The sequence below is a fragment of the Lynx rufus genome, unplaced genomic scaffold (genome assembly GCF_022079265.1).
Source record: "Lynx rufus isolate CCGP_SWC_20201006 ecotype Redwood Valley unplaced genomic scaffold, mLynRuf1.p SCAF_49, whole genome shotgun sequence".
In the NCBI taxonomy this organism is placed as follows: domain Eukaryota; kingdom Metazoa; phylum Chordata; class Mammalia; order Carnivora; family Felidae; genus Lynx; species Lynx rufus.
In genome coordinates, this window is record NW_025814866.1 from 1,173,793 (window position 1) to 1,189,873 (window position 16,081).

At 53.0% G+C, this 16,081-nt stretch overlaps 1 long non-coding RNA gene across 1 annotated transcript; it reads right to left on the reverse strand.

The window, feature by feature from the left end:
* Positions 1 to 11,834: 11,834 nt before the first annotated feature.
* LOC124525883 (uncharacterized) lies at positions 11,835 to 15,726 on the reverse strand. The gene is made up of 2 exons (XR_006965575.1): positions 13,303 to 15,726; positions 11,835 to 12,688 (listed from the first exon to the last, which is right to left on the reverse strand). It is a non-coding gene; the product is annotated as an uncharacterized LOC124525883 (long non-coding RNA).
* Positions 15,727 to 16,081: the final 355 nt, after the last annotated feature.

Here is a 16,081-nt window from a genome sequence, read left to right on the forward strand (position 1 = left end):
GGGCTTTGAGGAGCCAGCTAACCTGCCTCGGGGGCCCCACCTGTGTGACCAAACGATGGGGCAAGGCAGGGGCGGGACGTCCGGGAGACAGGGAGAGCAGGTGAGAAGGGGTGGGGTGGGTGGGGCGGCCACACCCGCGTGACTCCCTTGAGTGAAGCCTTGAGCCCATTCAGGACACTCTAACTAGGTCAGAGTGACTAGAGCCACTGCAACGTGGAAGGTAGAAGAACGGTGACGTCAGAACACAGGCAGTGGCCCCGTCGGGTCATTCCCATTGCCGGGGCCGGGGCGTCTGCACTGACCCTGAGGGCGACGAGGAGGCACAGACGGTTGTTGGCAGGAGAGGGGCAAAATCCGGTTTAAGTTTTCACAGTGCCTGTCGGGCTGCTTTGTGGAGGATGGACTAAAGCAGGCCTCAGACTGGGAGGTTGGCAACCGAGGGAGAGAGGAGCAGTGGGTTTGGGGCTCTATTGCAGGGAGCGCCACTGGCCCGGCCAAGGACAGAATGGCGGGGGTGGGGGAGGGTACGTGGTAAGGGAAAGACCTGTAGGGGGCTAGTTGCGGAGTGTGGTCTGTGTGCCATTGAACTTCCCGAGGAAGGCTGGTTGGCTCCCTGCCCCCGCGGGCACCCACCTGGAAGGGTGCCCCGAGGCCGGGCCTGAGTGGGTCCTCAGTCCAAGAGCCTTCACCAGGCAGAAGCTGAGAGTAGGGGACGCCACCAGGCTCGAGGCAGCCAGGGACGCTCAGGTCCTCTGGTGCCCAAGCAGATCCACGTGTCCATTATCTAGCTGGCCAGGCTCCAGGCCACCGACTCGCAGAGGCGGTGATGCCACGAGGCTCCCTTCTCACTCGCCGGGCAAGTCAGGAGGGGCTCGAGTCCAGGCCCGGGTGGGCAGGGTCTGTCACAGACCAGGTGACAGCCTGGTCAGTGGCCACTGCCGCTGCCCCAGAGTGGTCTCTGGGCCCAGATGCGTCTGTCTCAGCACTCTGGGCTCCCCTGACCTCTTGGTGGCCTGGCCTCAGGCACCCTCCTTAGGCCCATGCTTGGCGGGCCAGGCCGAATGTCATGCCTCGTGCGTCACACAGCCAGGCTAGGGCTGCCGTGCTGCTGCTGGAAATCAGCAATGTGCTCAGAAGGGGGTGACAGCAGCTTTCCCGGGAAGTAAATGTAAACCCATGAATGCGTGTATGTGTATCTGTGTACGTAGGTATATCTGTTTCTCTCTCTCTCTCTCTCTCTCTCTCTCTCTGTGTGTGTGTGTGTGCGCACACACACGTACATACATAAATAACTTCATTATAAGTTTTATCGATATGAAGAATGTGAACACACAATTTACAAATAATAAAATACTACACACACGCAAAATATACAATAAAATGCACAATATGCTATTTATAAGTTCCATATGGCCAAAGGTTTGCAAAATCCCTTACAAATCTTGCAACATGCTTACCAAATCCCTTCATTGACTTTTGCTGAACTTTTGTATCTACACCCAACCCGTGATTGCAGCTGGTGAACGAGTGTGGTTCCCATGTAAATGTCGGTTGCTATTTTCATTTATCTCAATGAGTAAGAGGAAGTGAAACAGAGACACGAGCACCAAAGCTGAATTGGATAATAGTTTCTGCTATTGGAAGAGTAGTTCCTCTTTTTTTTTTTTTGCTAGTCACAATGTACTGACTACAGGCTCGAGTTTACACAATCAACAAATAATAATGGACCAAGCCCTGGTTTGTTGTGTATGCCGATTGCCATGGTGTGAATACGTTCACCAGGCCGATTCTAGGTTACCCACACGACGTCATCAAATGTGGGGCTGGGAAGAGATTCACCGTAACGTACTGTTAATGTACGTCCCTACCAAATGGATGTCAATGCATCCATAACAGTAGAGTGCGGCGAAATAAGACGTGATGGGGTTTTAGGTTCTCCTTTGTTTTTAATATAATGTGAGTGGGAGTTCATATAATTTCATTTCTAATAATGGTGGTGTTTCCCAATCAGCTCCCCAAATTCCCGAACGTTTAGCGTTTATTAGAATGGCTAAAATATAAAACTGCCCATCCCAAGTGCTGGCGAGGATGTGGCAGAACTGGTGGCAATGTAAGATGATGCAAGCACTTTGGAAAACAGTTTGGCCGTGTCTTAAAATGTGAGACGTGCACCTCCCATAATGCCCCAGTGATTCCATTCCTAGGTATTTACTTACCCGACAGAGATGACCTTATGTGTCCACACAGAGACTTGCACGTGACGGTTCATGGCGGCTTTATTCACAGCAGTCCCAGACTGGAAAGAACCCAAGTGTCCCTCAGCAGCACATCCGTACCACGGCACCCCGCTGAACAGTGACCGCGAGCGTTTGAGACACAGCAGGTTGTGGGGGGTGGGCACTCACAGTAATTACGCGGCTTGACAGGGGACAGACGCAGAGAAACAACACCACTACTCCAACTCACTCTGGCCAGCCACCTGCCTGTCGTCAAGATGTGTCACTGGCTTCGAAGCCACATCAGTGTCTGCCAATAGGGATGTATCTGTGACCAGGAGCATTCCTGGGGGAAACGACGCAAGCCAATTGAAAACGGAATTATCCATGCAGAGGGATGAGAACCCAAGCAACAAGGCCAGGAGCATTTTCAGCTTGTCTTTGTGCAGGAAACAAGGTGATGAGGGCAAAGTGTGAAGTGGGCCACCATGAGCCGAACCTCGAGCCTCGAGCAGAAAGTTGGAGACAGGACACGGCCGGCCCTCCTGCCATTGTTTCTTCAGGGAAGCTACCCGCTGTTTGTGTTTTCTCTAAACGACGCTTGGCCTTGTATGGGATTCATACGGGGCACACGAGTGTGTGGAAAAGAAATTCATATTGCGGATCCCTGTCCCTGAGAGCAGTGTCGCATCGTGGGGACCCTGCTCTCTGCACCTCAGCTCCTGCGCATGCACCCCGCCACCACACGTTCCTCCCCATTCACACCCACACACCGACTCACACGGGTGTGCAAACACACCCCTCAAGATGCCCCCCCACATACTTAGATGCGCCCCATTCACACACGCGTGCTTATGATTCCACATGGGTGGATCTCACTAGATTCTGCTCACAAATATCACAAGCACGTCTTCGTTGTTTCAGGGTCTATAAAGTCAGTTTCTGCCAGGCGTTCAGGCGCGATGCCATAATTCTTCCTGTTTCTTCAGTGTTTGCAGCAATCTCTCCTTTCTCATTTGTTGGGCTTTTCAAAGAAAAAACCCCCAGGATTTTGATCATCCTCTCTGTCTCTCTCTCTCTCTCTCCCTCTGGTTTTCTGCTTCATTAGCTTCAACTTCTATCTTTATTAAATCCATCTGTCTATTTTCTTTGGGTTTACTTTTTCTTCTGTTTTTTTCTAATTTCTTAAGGGGAAGACGCATATCTTTCTCATCTTCTATCTTGAATAACTAAGGCCAAAGACTAACTTTTCTGCCAGTGAGATCTTCTGTGTCTCTGTGGTTTGCCATGAAACATTCCTCTTTGCTTTGTGTTACAAATGTTTCTCCTTTCGCTTTCATTTTTTCCCTGAGCTGATGCTTGCAGAGTAGAATTTAGCTTAATTTCTGAGTTGTCAAGACTTTGTGACCATCTCTTACTATGTATTTCTAATTGTATTGGATAGTGGTCTGAGGATGTGTTGCTTAAGGTTGTTGGGGGGCTGTGTGAGTTTCGTAGGGCGGCTGTAACAGCACCACACGCTGAGTGGCTCACACAAGAGAAACTCCTTGGCTCACGAGGAGTCTGAGGTCCGGGCGTGGGCCGGGTTGGCTCCTTCCGGCGACTCGGAGGGAGAGTCCGCTCCGGGCCTCTCCTCCGGTTTCTGGCTCTTCCCGGCCATCTGCGGCGCTGCTCGGCCTGTGGAAGCATCGCCCGGATCTCGGCCTTGATCTTCACGTGACCTTCTCCCCGTGTGCGCGTCTCTGTGTCCAAACTACCCCTTTTCGTGAGGACCCAGTCCTACGGGATTGGGGCCCGCGCTAACGACCGCACGGTAACTTGATCATCTCTGTGCAGACCCCGTCTCCGAATAAGGTCCCCTCCACAGGTATTGGCGGTTACGACCCCGACATGTCGTTTTCGTGGAGGGGACATCACTCAACCCATAACAGGGGCCAAGTGTATAAATAACTTTGAAAACACGTTGCACAGACTGTGACAACGTGTGTCTCCTTAAGACATGTGCACTTTTCTATATTCCTCCAGAATCTCGTTCGACAATTGTGCTATTTGACTCCTTTCCGTTTTGACTTGTTTTGGACTATGACATAGATCCCGTTCTAGGCCATTACATGAAAATATGCTGTTATGATGGCATGCTATTGACATCTGCCTGCCCGCCTTGCAGTTTCTATGCGTGTAGTTGTTGTGTGTTCGTGCTTATGGCTCGAGGACCGTATCCGTCAGGATTCTCCTGAGAAACGGAACCAGCGGGATATAAGTACAAGAAACTGGCTCACACGATTTTGGGGGCTGGAGACGCAGGAAAGAGCCATGGAGGCTGATCTGCTTTCCTCGGGGTCTACTGATTTCGGTGTCCATCCATCCGAAACAATCCCTTCACGGTGACGCTTACAGTCACGTTTGTCCAAAAAGTGGGTACCCTAGCCTAGCCAAGATGACCAGAGAACGAAGCAGCTCAATGCCTGTTCTCCGGGCTTTGTTCCCTGGGCCTTCTGTCACTCACTGAGACAGCACTGCCCAGTTCGATGGCCCGCCACTGCTTCCCGAGGCCTCTGAAAGGGCGGACCTACGCCGGGCGACTCCATCTTGTTTTGTGTCCTTCACCTTGACCACGCCTCCTCCCCTTGAGTAACCTCCCTCTCACCCATTCAAACTTCCCGATCAAAACACGCCCAGCGACCTGCGTAACAGGACTCCGACCCGTCCCCAGCCAATCGGCCGAGGCCACGAGCCATCCCCAGCCAATCGGCTGAGGCCACAGCCATTACCTCACCAACTGCCCCTAGGCCCCAATAAAACCTTTGTCCTTTCGAAACTCGAAACTCGCTCTCTCTCCCCGGGATCTCACCGCTGCCTCGGTGCAGGTAGGGGATTGAGCTCCAGCTAGCTCGAATAAAGGCTCTTTTGCTTTTGCATCGGACTCGGCTCCCTGGCAGTCTTTGGGGATCACGAATTCTGGGCATAACAGCCTCTAGGACAGTTTCCGAATTTTTGCTCCCCTTCCCCTGCCCGGTGGGTGCCTTCGGCTGGGAGTGGGGCTCGCAGGCTGCAGTGCACCTGGCTGAGGCCACTTCCCCAGCCTCCGGCTTCTAGAGTTGCCTGGGGAGCTGGCCCACCTATATCCGCTTCTGCTGTGGCCGCTCCCTTTTGTTTGGAGGCTTCTGAGATGTTCCCGCTCTCCGGGGAGCCCAGCAACGTTCACCAGGCACTGCCTGCTTCCCGGGTCTGGGCTGGAGCAGCCGAGGGGCCTTGGTTGTCCTCAGCGAGGTTTTCTTTACTCACGTGTTACCTTGCTTCCTCTCGGAGCCTGCTCTTTATTTTTTGTCTCCTACCTGCCACACCAGGCTTGTCTCTTTTAATTTAATTTAAAATGAAAAAAAAATTGTTTTCATTAATTTTTTAATGCTTATTATTTTTGAGAGACAGAGCACGAGCAGGGGAGGGGTAGAGAGCGAGAGGGACACACAGAATCCGAAGCAGGCTCCAGGCTCCGAGCTGTCAGCACAGAGCCCGACGCGGGGCTCGAACCCACGAACCGGGAGATCGTGACCTGAGCCGAAGTCGGATGCATAACCGACTGAGCCACCCAGGCGCCCCTAAAATGAAATTTTATTTTTCATCCCAGCTTTATTGGGGTATAATTAGTGTACAAAACCTTGCACACTTCTCAAGATCGCCGTCCTAGCTGGCGGCCAGTTCACCTGGTAGTCAGGGAAGCCTTCTGTGCCCTCGCATTCCCTTTATCCTAAGGACAATGACAGCTTTCTCAGTGCAGCCTGCGCTAGGGGCCTACTCTCCTCGGGGGTTTGCATTTCAAAGGGGCCCTTAAAAAGAACCTTCCTGGGCCGAAAGGCTGGCCAGAGGCTTATTTAGGGTTCTCACCCAGGTGCTCTGAGGAAGGGACAAGAGAAAGGTCTCCCGACGGGGAGTCTCGTGCCACATTTGCATTTGACTGGCCTTCCCAGCGGCGCAGGCCGAGCCTTCCGGGCTGAGCGAGGCGGCGCCCCGGTGTAGACCGCAAGCCCGGAGTGCCCTTCAGCACTCGGCCCTGCTCAGACGCTCGCGAGGGCCGCTGTCTGCTGGATGCCAGGGTCAGCTTGCCCGCACACTCGGCGCGTGGCCTCTCAAATGCCTAGGTGGGTCGTCCCCTCCCCAGCAAGCTCCCCTACTGGCTCCCTGCCTCTTCTCACCTCCACCAACCTGGCCAAACTAGGAGTCTGGGGAAGCGCTTGTTTGGCTGCCCTGGGCCTGACACACGGGCCGGGAAGAGAAGGCAGGAAGCGCGGGGCCGCTGGCGCAGGATGACGGGTGTGATGGCGGCAGGGAAGGGCTGGAGGCCCACCCGGCAGGAGGGCAGGAGGAGGCCGGCTGGTACAGGGCTGGGCGCAGACTTTCCGGCCACTTCAGAAAACGTTGACGGCTAGAAACCTATTCTCAGACCCCGACAACTGGGGTACATGGAGCACCGTCCTTGCCCTCCGGTGCCTGAGACGTTGAGAACCTGGAGAGCCTGCTCACCGACAAAGAGCAACGAGGCATTGACCCCCCCCCCCGCCCCCGCCATGTGCCTACTCTGGTCTGGGCCCCAGGATGGCGGTGAGAAAGGACCCGGCGTGGGCTGTGCAGGGGCAGGGCCTGGGTGCCGGGTCCTGCCCCTCCGCTCCCTGTTCCCCAACTCTGTGACCAGCCGGGGTCACCTAACGGGTTGGTCTCAGCTTCCTTCATCTGTAAACGGCGACAGCGCAGCGTGGCCGGAAGGTGATTACGTGTTGAGCACGTACTCTTCGTACTCTTCGCGCGGCCTCCGTCATCCTTTCTTCCGGCTCCTTGAGCTCCAGCCACAGGGAACAACACGACACGCACGTTCCCATCCGTGGCGGGCCGAACGGGGGCCATGCGCAAGGTCCGCCCGCGTCCTAATCCCTGGACCCTGTGAATATGACCTTATTTGGTCTTTGCAGATACAGTTACATCTGAGATGATCTTGAGATGCGATCAGTCAGACTTACCTGCCCAGGTCCTGAATCCAATGGCAAGTGCCAAGAGACAGAAGGGGAGGGACACAGACACAGAGAAGGCCAGGTGACATCGGAGGCAAGGATTAGAATGATGTAGCCACAAGCCAAGGAATGCAGGGGACCGGCAGCAGGTGGAAGGGGCGAGGACTGTGAGAGACTAAATATCTATTGTTTTAAGCCACCCGATTTGTGGTACTGGTTACAGCAGCCCCAGGAGGCCAACGCACTGCCCCAGGACCTTTGCGCTGCCTGTGCCCTCCGCCCGGACTGCTTTTCCAGACACCCCCCTCAACCAGGTCCCTGCTTCAATGTCCACTCCCGAGCCGCCATTTCCACCACCTCTCACTGTCTCTCCCCTGCTCCCGGCCGTATTCCAGCCCACCCCCACCCTGCACATAGCAGCCCAGTCCCTGGAGAGAAGGCCGGCTCCACAAGGGCAGGGATGTTCTCTTGCTCACCGTGGAAGAACCTCCGTTTCGCAGCAAGAAAAGTGAGGTGCACGGCCCGCCACACGACCGGTGGTTAGTGACGGAGAGAACTGCAAGCAGCCATCCCCAAGGGGGGCAGAGTTGGGAAACCGAGGCGGCCGGCCGGGTGCCCTCTAGTTTCGAGAACAGAGTCGGCCACAGTGCAAAGAGCCGTGGGGCTGGTGTCCCGGGGTCTGGGGTCAGGATGGCACCCACCTCGGCAGCAGCCACGTGGGAGGGCGCTCAGGCAGGACTGGCAGAAAGGAAGGGGTCAGCAGGACTGCATACCCTCCAGAGGCCCCAGAAATTCTTTGGCTTGTGGCCGTGTCACTCCAGTCTCTACCTCCATCCTTATGCAGCCATCTTCTACCCGTGTCTGGGTCTTCAGTCATTCAGTGCGTCTGGCCCTATTTGTAAATAAGGTCGCATTCTGAGGTACTGGGGGCTAGGACCCCAACATATCTTTTGGGGGGACATGATCCACCTCATGGCATCACCCAGTGTCCATTCCAGCCTTCTTCTCTGGGGATAAGATCCCAGTTTTGTTCAGGGCATCAGTAGGCTCAGCCTCAAGTGACAGGTCATGACAATCCTGTATCCAGCTTTCCCCAGCCTCTCTTCCAGCTAAGGGGGGCGGGGGGCATGTGATCCGCTGTGACTGAGACTTAAGTGGAAGTCTGCTGGGAAAGTTTCTGGAAAAACTGTTGCTTTCTTGGTATAAGAGGACAGGTGTGGTTATCCTTGCCCTTTCCCCCTTCTGTCCTTGAATGTATATGTGATGGCTGGAGCTTCAGCAGCCATTTTGTGATCACGAGGCAAAGCTAAGCTAATTAGATACTGGGCCTCACCAATGCCCTGCTGCTGAACGAGCAAGCTACCCTCCAGATTCCTTACATAAGAAAATTAAACTTGGATTTAATCACCACAGTCAGGTTTTCTATTACAGATGATCCTCGAATAGCATGGGAGTTAGGGGTGCTGGCCGCCTGCACAGCTGAAAATCCATGTGTAACTTTGACTCCTCAGACCTTAACTTCTAATAGCTGACTGTTGACCAGAAGCCTCACCAATAACATAGACAGTCGACGAACACATACATTTTGGATGTTACGTGTATTATATACTGCATTCTTACAAAAAAGTAAGCTGGAGAACAGAGAATGTTATGAAGAAAATCGCAAGGAAGAGAAAGGACATTTACAGTCCTGGATTGTATTCAACACACAGAAAATCTGTATTTAACACACAGTGGTCACCTGGACTTGTGGGCACTTTCCCGATACACTGCATTTGTTCATTTCTTTATCCCACCCTCATAGTCTGAGGAGACAGCCGAGATCTCCTCTACTCTCCTCCTCAACCTTGCTTTTCTCTTTCCTCCTGTCTCTTTCTCTCCCCACCTCTTCTCTGCCTGCCTGACTCATTCTCTCTCCACCTCCTTTCACCTTGTTCCCACCGAACTAGCCAGAATATGGGAGAAAGTAAGTTATATATTAAGCGAGGAATATTTTAACTCAAAGAAAAGACAAAAGATTAATTTGATTCTTCCTTGTTTCAATTTGATTTTGTTTTCCTGTTAGAAGTCTTTGCCAGAGGGCGCCTGGGTGGCACAGTCGGTTAAGTGTCCGACTTCAGCCAGGTCACGATCTCGCGGTCCGTGAGTTCGAGCCCCGTGTCAGGCTCTGGGCTGATGGCTCAGAGCCTGGAGCCTGTTTCCGATTCTGTGTCTCCCTCTCTCTCTGCCCCTCCCCCGTTCATGCTCTGTCTCTCTCTGTCCCAAAAATAAATAAACGTTGAAAAAAAAATTAAAAAAAAAAAGAAGTCTTTGCCAGAAAGGTGTTTTTTTTTTTTTTTAATCTTGGAACAATGGGTTCTCAGAACCACGAGCGTGGGATGCGCAGTTCTGTTTTATATTATAGCTGAGGCTGTTATCAAATATGGGCTGGGCTACGCAAAGGCGTCATAGGAACAAATGTGTGCTGACTCATGATCACAAAATGGCTGCTGAAGCTCCAGCCATCACATATACATTCAAGGACAGAAGGGGGAAAGGGCAAGGATAACCACACCTGTCCTCTTATACCAAGAAAGCAACAGTTTTTCCAGAAACTTTCCCAGCAGACTTCCACTTAAGTCTCAGTCACAGCGGATCACATGCCCCCCGCCCCCCTTAGCTGGAAGAGAGGCTGGGGAAAGCTGGATACAGGATTGTCATGACCTGTCACTTGAGGCTGAGCCTACTGATGCCCTGAACAAAACTGGGATCTTATCCCCAGAGAAGAAGGCTGGAATGGACACTGGGTGATGCCATGAGGTGGATCATGTCCCCCCAAAAGATATGTTGGGGTCCTAGCCCCCAGTACCTCAGAATGCGACCTTATTTACAAATAGGGCCTTTGCAACAACGTGGGAATCAAGAAATGCTAACACGTGTGCAGGGCTTGGACACTGAAATCGCAAGCTGCTGTTGAGAGGAAGGAGGGAAGGCCCCTGAATGAGGAGCTATGTTAGGTTCACAGACTGAAGGCCTCAGGGTGTTCAGATGTCTGTCCTCCCCAAAAGGATGTATACATTCGATGCAATCCAAATCAAAATCCCAGCAGGCTTTCCCCCCCTCCCCCACAGGAATGGACAAGGTATTCTAAAACTCATGCAGAAGTGAGACACACTTAGGATAGACAAAACAAGTCTGAAAAAGAACCATATCAGAGGATTCACATTACCCGATTTCAAGACTATTTATAAAGCGACAGTAACCAAAAAAAAAAAAAAAAAAAGTAACATAAAAATAGACAAGCCAATTGGAGCCTGGAGCCTGTTTCTGATTCTGTGTCTCCCTCTCTCTCTGCCCCTCCCCCGTCCATGCTCTGTCTCTCTCTGTCCCAAAAATAAATAAACGTTGAAAAAAAAAATTAAAAAAAAAAAATAGACAAGCCAATTGATGGGGCACCACAATGAGTCCAGAAGTAGACTTTCACACAGCCAATTGATTTTCAAGCAAGATGTCCAGACAATTTGGGGCGCCTGGGTGGCTCAGTTGGTTGGGCGACCGACTTTGGCTCAGGTCATGATCTCACAGTTTGTGAGTTTGAGCCCCGCATCGGGCTCTGTGCTGACAGCTCGGAGCCTGGAGCCTGCTTCGGATTCTGTGTCTCCCCCTCTCTCTGCCCCTCCCCTGCTCATGCTCTGTGTCTCTCTGTCTCTCAATAATAAAGAAATGTTAAAAAAAATAAAAATAAATAAAAAAATATAAAAGATGTCAAGGCCACTCAATTGGGGAAAAGATCATCTTTACAACAGACAGTGCTGGAGAAACTGGATCTCCGTATAGAAACAATAAATAAATTGTGAATTCACCTGACACTACACACAAAAATTACCTCAAAATGGATCATAGTCCTAAATGTAGGAGCAAAAAGCCTACAACTTCTACAAGAAAACAGGATCAAATCGTACGGAGTCGAGTTTTGTAGAGACTTCTTAACTGTGCAAACTATAAAATTTAAAAAATCCAGACATTGTGCTTCGTCAAATAAACCAACTTCTGCTCTTCAAAAAACAAACAAACAAACAAACAAAAACAAAAACAAAACCAAAACAAACCCTCACTGTTATGAAAATAGAAAGGCAAAGCCCCAGTCTGGAAGAAAATATTTGTAGACCATTCCTGACAAAGGACTTGTATCTAGAACTCTTACAACTAAATGATAAGACAAACAAATCAATTAAAAATGGGCAAAAGATTTGAACAGACCGTTTACCAAAGAAGATATATGAGTGGCTCAGAAGGACACGAAAAGACGCTCAACATCATTAGCCAAGAGAGAAATAAATATCAAAAGTACAATTAAATACCATTTCATTGCCCCCACCCCTCCCCCCCCCAGGATGGCTGGAATGAAGAGGACAGATAAGCGTTAAGGACGACGTGTCATAACCAGAACCCGCAGACGCTGCTGATAGGGATGTAAAACGGGGCAGGTGTTTAGGAAAACTTAGTCTGGCGGCTTGTCAGCAAGTTACACGTAGAGTTACCATAAGACCTACCCCCACTGCTAGCCGTACGCTCAGGACAAATGAAGACATATCTACACACACACACACACACACACACACAAACTGCACTCAAGTGCTCACAGCAGCTTTATTTGTCATGGCCCCGGGCTGGAAACAACCCAAATGTCCACCAGCAAGCATTCAACAGGTCTTGTGGCCCACGCAGGATGATACCTCTACATGAGGCGGTCAAAGAAAGATGAATCGGTGACCTGCAAATCCTGGGGGGGGGGTCCCTGTGTTGTGAAGTCATAGACACATCAGTAGGAGCATGAGAGGGGATGAGCTAGTGAGCCCACAGCAAGTGGCAATTCCTGAGAATGTCATTTGAGGTGCTCACGTCAAAGAGTCCCGGGTCAACACCTAATGAACATCAGAAGCATCTGGCTGACTGTCGTGTGTATACTTGGTGGCCAGCCTTCAAAGTCACGCGCCCTAGAGGTTATGATATACACTAACGTCCCCTCCTCAATGTTAGAATAATTCTTTGATGTTAAAAAAAAATCGCTCCTCGTCAGGAAGCAGGTGGAGATGAAAGTTCTTCGTCTGGCATCCGAGGCTTTCTGCACTCTGCTTCTCATGACCATCTGCCCCCCAACAGTCCTACCAAAATCCCTCTGCTTTTTGGGGGTTCCTGACCACACCATGTGCCCCCTCTTCTTCCCCCTACCCTGCCCGAAATCCCTCCACCTCTCCTTCCCTTCAAGAGCCCCCCTGCTGCTCGCTCCGGCCGTGGCTTCAAGACGCACTTGTCTCTGCCGTCTGACAAGACATACACGTAGTAGCATCCCCACCTGAAACCCTGCTGTGCTCCTCCGGCTGAGGAAAGGAGTGAAGGTCCTGGCCCGTCCTGAGACGTTCACGGACAATCGGCCGTGCCGCAGGCATCCCGCTGCGCCCCTGCTGCCATAACACCCGCAGAACCAACCTCGGGAGCGAGAGCAAAGCAAACACGTAGAAGCTAAGGATGTTTGGCGACAATGGCAGCACAGTCCTGAGAGCCCCCTTCCCAGGCCTGTTTTTCCCTCCCTTGGGGGCAAGTCTGGGATTATAGCCACACAGTCACAGGGAACACAGCTTTCCCTATCTCTTTGGAGCACCTGCCAGCTTCGCAAAGCAGAGCTAGTCTTGCGAGCTACAATCCGAGCAAGGTTGTAGACACGGTCCGTTTTGCGGAGATCTATGTTCCCGGGCCTACGTAAAGCCCCAGACAAGGATGCTGCCGTCAGGTGACAACTGCGGGACCGCCCTTGCAACTCAAACACGGCCGCACGCAGGCAGGCGCAGCTGGGGCAACCATAATCGAGGGCAGACGGGATCTGGTGGCTCAATGACCATCAGAGATAAAGGACAGAGGAAAGGGCCGAGGACCTCAAACATGGCTGGGGGAAGACGGAGATGGAGAGGTTGCAGGGCCTATAGTACAGACAGGTGTCCACCCTGGAGTCCCCCCACAGCGGGAGGCCACGAAGCAAACCACGGAAGGGTGAAGGTGGAGCCACCTTCTATACAGGCCCGCACGGGGCTGGACGGGGCACCCACCCGAGTGAGTGTGCGTGCCGCCATGTTGCCTGAAGGAGCAACTGGGAGGAAGACACAGCTGGGTCTCTCGGGGGACGGATGTGCCACTCTGTCCTTCCTGATCTGAGTCACGGTGTCCCACCGGCCGGGGGTGGCAGCTCTTGATGCCCATGTGTCTCACCCTCCAGGGTTTCTGCCTTCCCTTCACGCCAACGTAGTGTCTTGGCTTTCCCCCACGATTCCACACTTAGAGTTTTTCCTGGGACCTTTAGCCCGACTGCCATCTGGTTACTTTACAGCACGAGAGGGCTCCTTTAACGCCAGCACTCTTAGACCCTCATTTGTTCGCGCCCGAAGTAAATGAATGCGGTCGAGGCAATTCACCAGTTACGTGGAGGCACCGCCACAGCATTTAAATGGCTCTTGGAAAGTCTGCACGGATTCACACGGCGAGTGGTCTCAACGTCAGACACACTGTGCGCTGGCACCATGTCTTACGGGGCCGTCCCTGAAGCACACCAGTCGAGAAGCGCGACGGGGCCGACGTCCAGGGAAGTTCTTGGGGAAGGGACTGGAAAGCCGGCAGGATGTCCTCCAGTAGCGTGAGCTTTTGCGTCCAGTTGTGTGGGAGCCCAATTTCAGAGCACATTAGAAAGAAAACCACAAAATCAAGGTGGTTCATCCAGTAGAACCCATGGGATGACATTCCACGGGGGCTATGACTCTTCTTTAGTGAAGCCGGTTACTGACTGGCCTGCAGAGTTGAGACGGCTCACTTACTACGGTGATGGAAACAGACATCAGAGCCCCGGGATCTGATCTCTTTCTAGTTCCTACCACCACGTGGCAGTTGTCATCCCAATGCCTCCTGCCACTGTCTCTTGTTCTGCACTGGGATTGGCTTCCTGAATCCACCCCAGCCCTGGCAAAGATCGCGCCTCAAAGAAACACGTGCTTCCACACGTCCTGTCCGTGGACTTCAAAGACAGTGGCCTTAATACTTCATGTTTCTGAGGTGCTGACAAAGATGAATGTGACACAAAGAGCAGAAGGCAATCGAAGGACAAGGGGACACAGACCCTGTGAAAGGGGCTCTGAGATAAAAGCAAGTTGCAAGAACTCTAGAACTTTCCGTAAGTCGTGTCTAAAAATCATTCTAATATAGCTATATAAAACTTCTATGTCAATGTGTTTCTATCTATCTGTATCTCTTGCTCCTGGAGTCGTCCTAGTGACTGGAGCTCCAAGAAGCATTCTCGGAAGAAATCCTGTATTTCCAGATCTTCCCCACACTGTCCTGAGGGTGCTTTGAGCCTCTCACTGTGTGGCAGGGAAGGCGCACACGATCCTCAGAGGCCCATAGGGGGTGCTCAGCATACCTACCAGTTGCCCGCCAGAGGTCTCAGCAGTGGAGGGGGCTGGAAGGAGGAGGCAAGCCAACCAGGACGCTGGGCTGAGAGCACCCAGGGGCCGAACTCCTGAACCCGGCTCTGGGGACGGTGCGGACAGAACAGGGCAGAGCCTGCCAGCAGCCGCCACCCCCTGGCCAGCAGGAGGCTGCAGGAAAGTGCCATTTGAAGGGCCGCCCTGTTTCCGTGGGGCTCAGGGGGAGGAGGGAGAAGAGGGGCCAGGCTCACCACCGCACCCATCGCACCCATCGGGTGTCTCTTTCTCCTGCCTGAGGTCTCACAGGGTTGGCGGGATTCTTATTTCAGGAGCGATTCACCAACACCCTTCCTTATATGGCCAAAATCTCTAGCTTACGTTACTCCTGAATACAAAAATGCTGAAAGCAAGTGAACGTGCAGTATTGTAAGAAATATCACATGAAAGGTCCGATGAGCGAGCCATCACTGGGCATGCTGTGTGCAAATTCGTAGCCCGTCTCGTTTTGTTCCTGATCGGCACCAGCCACAAGAGGTGGCCACTTGAGGGAGAGCAGCTAAGTGTGAAGCTTTAGGCACTGAGGGTGGGGAGGAGAGGCAGAGAGGCCAGGCTGGTCTGTGCTGCTGGGGTGTGGGAGGCAGACAGCAGTAAGTAGGGTGAGCCTGGGGCACCGGGCGGGAGGAGACGGATAGCAGCAGGCCAGCTCGTGCGGGGTCTTGCCCGGAGCCCGCTCCTGCGAGGGACCAGAGTGTCCCCTGACTCCCCTGCCCCGCCCCAGGGCTCCGAGAAGATGGGCCCCGGGGGCTGCTTCTCAAAGGAGAAGGCTGCGCCTCTCTGGCACGGGGACAGAGGGCCTGGAAAAAGAGCCGGCCACCAGTCAGCATGATGGCAGAGTGTCCCGTTTCCTCCCGTGGAGCTGCGGGCTTAGAGAGGAGACATCGCTTCCCGCAGCCTGACACCTGGGCGTGAGCTGTCCACGAATGTGTTCGCCCAAGGCCGTTTTCGGACAGTTTCTTGATGCATTTGAGGTGATGTCATGGGCCGGCCACAGTCTAGTTGTAGAATTCCGTCACGCCCCCTCCCCGCCCCCCCCCCCCCCCGTTTATGAGCTCTGAAAGGATTAAAGTGCTTTTAGTGCTTTTACCTGGAAACACCAAGAAGTCTTGGAGCGAAGCGGATGGTCCCACGACACGAGAGAGACCGCTCGTCCCTCACCGGAGGCGGCTGTGCCCACGACAGGGCCCTGCTGGAGTGCGGCGCTGACCCGCGTGGGGTAGGGGCATCTGGGCAGTTCCAGCACAGAACATGGATCTGTTCTGAGGTCTCTGTGCTTCAGTCGTGTCCTCAGCGATCAAAGGCAGGGGAGCGGGAGGCCCCGGGCCCTCTCCCAGGCGAGCAGGCTGTACTGCTGGTG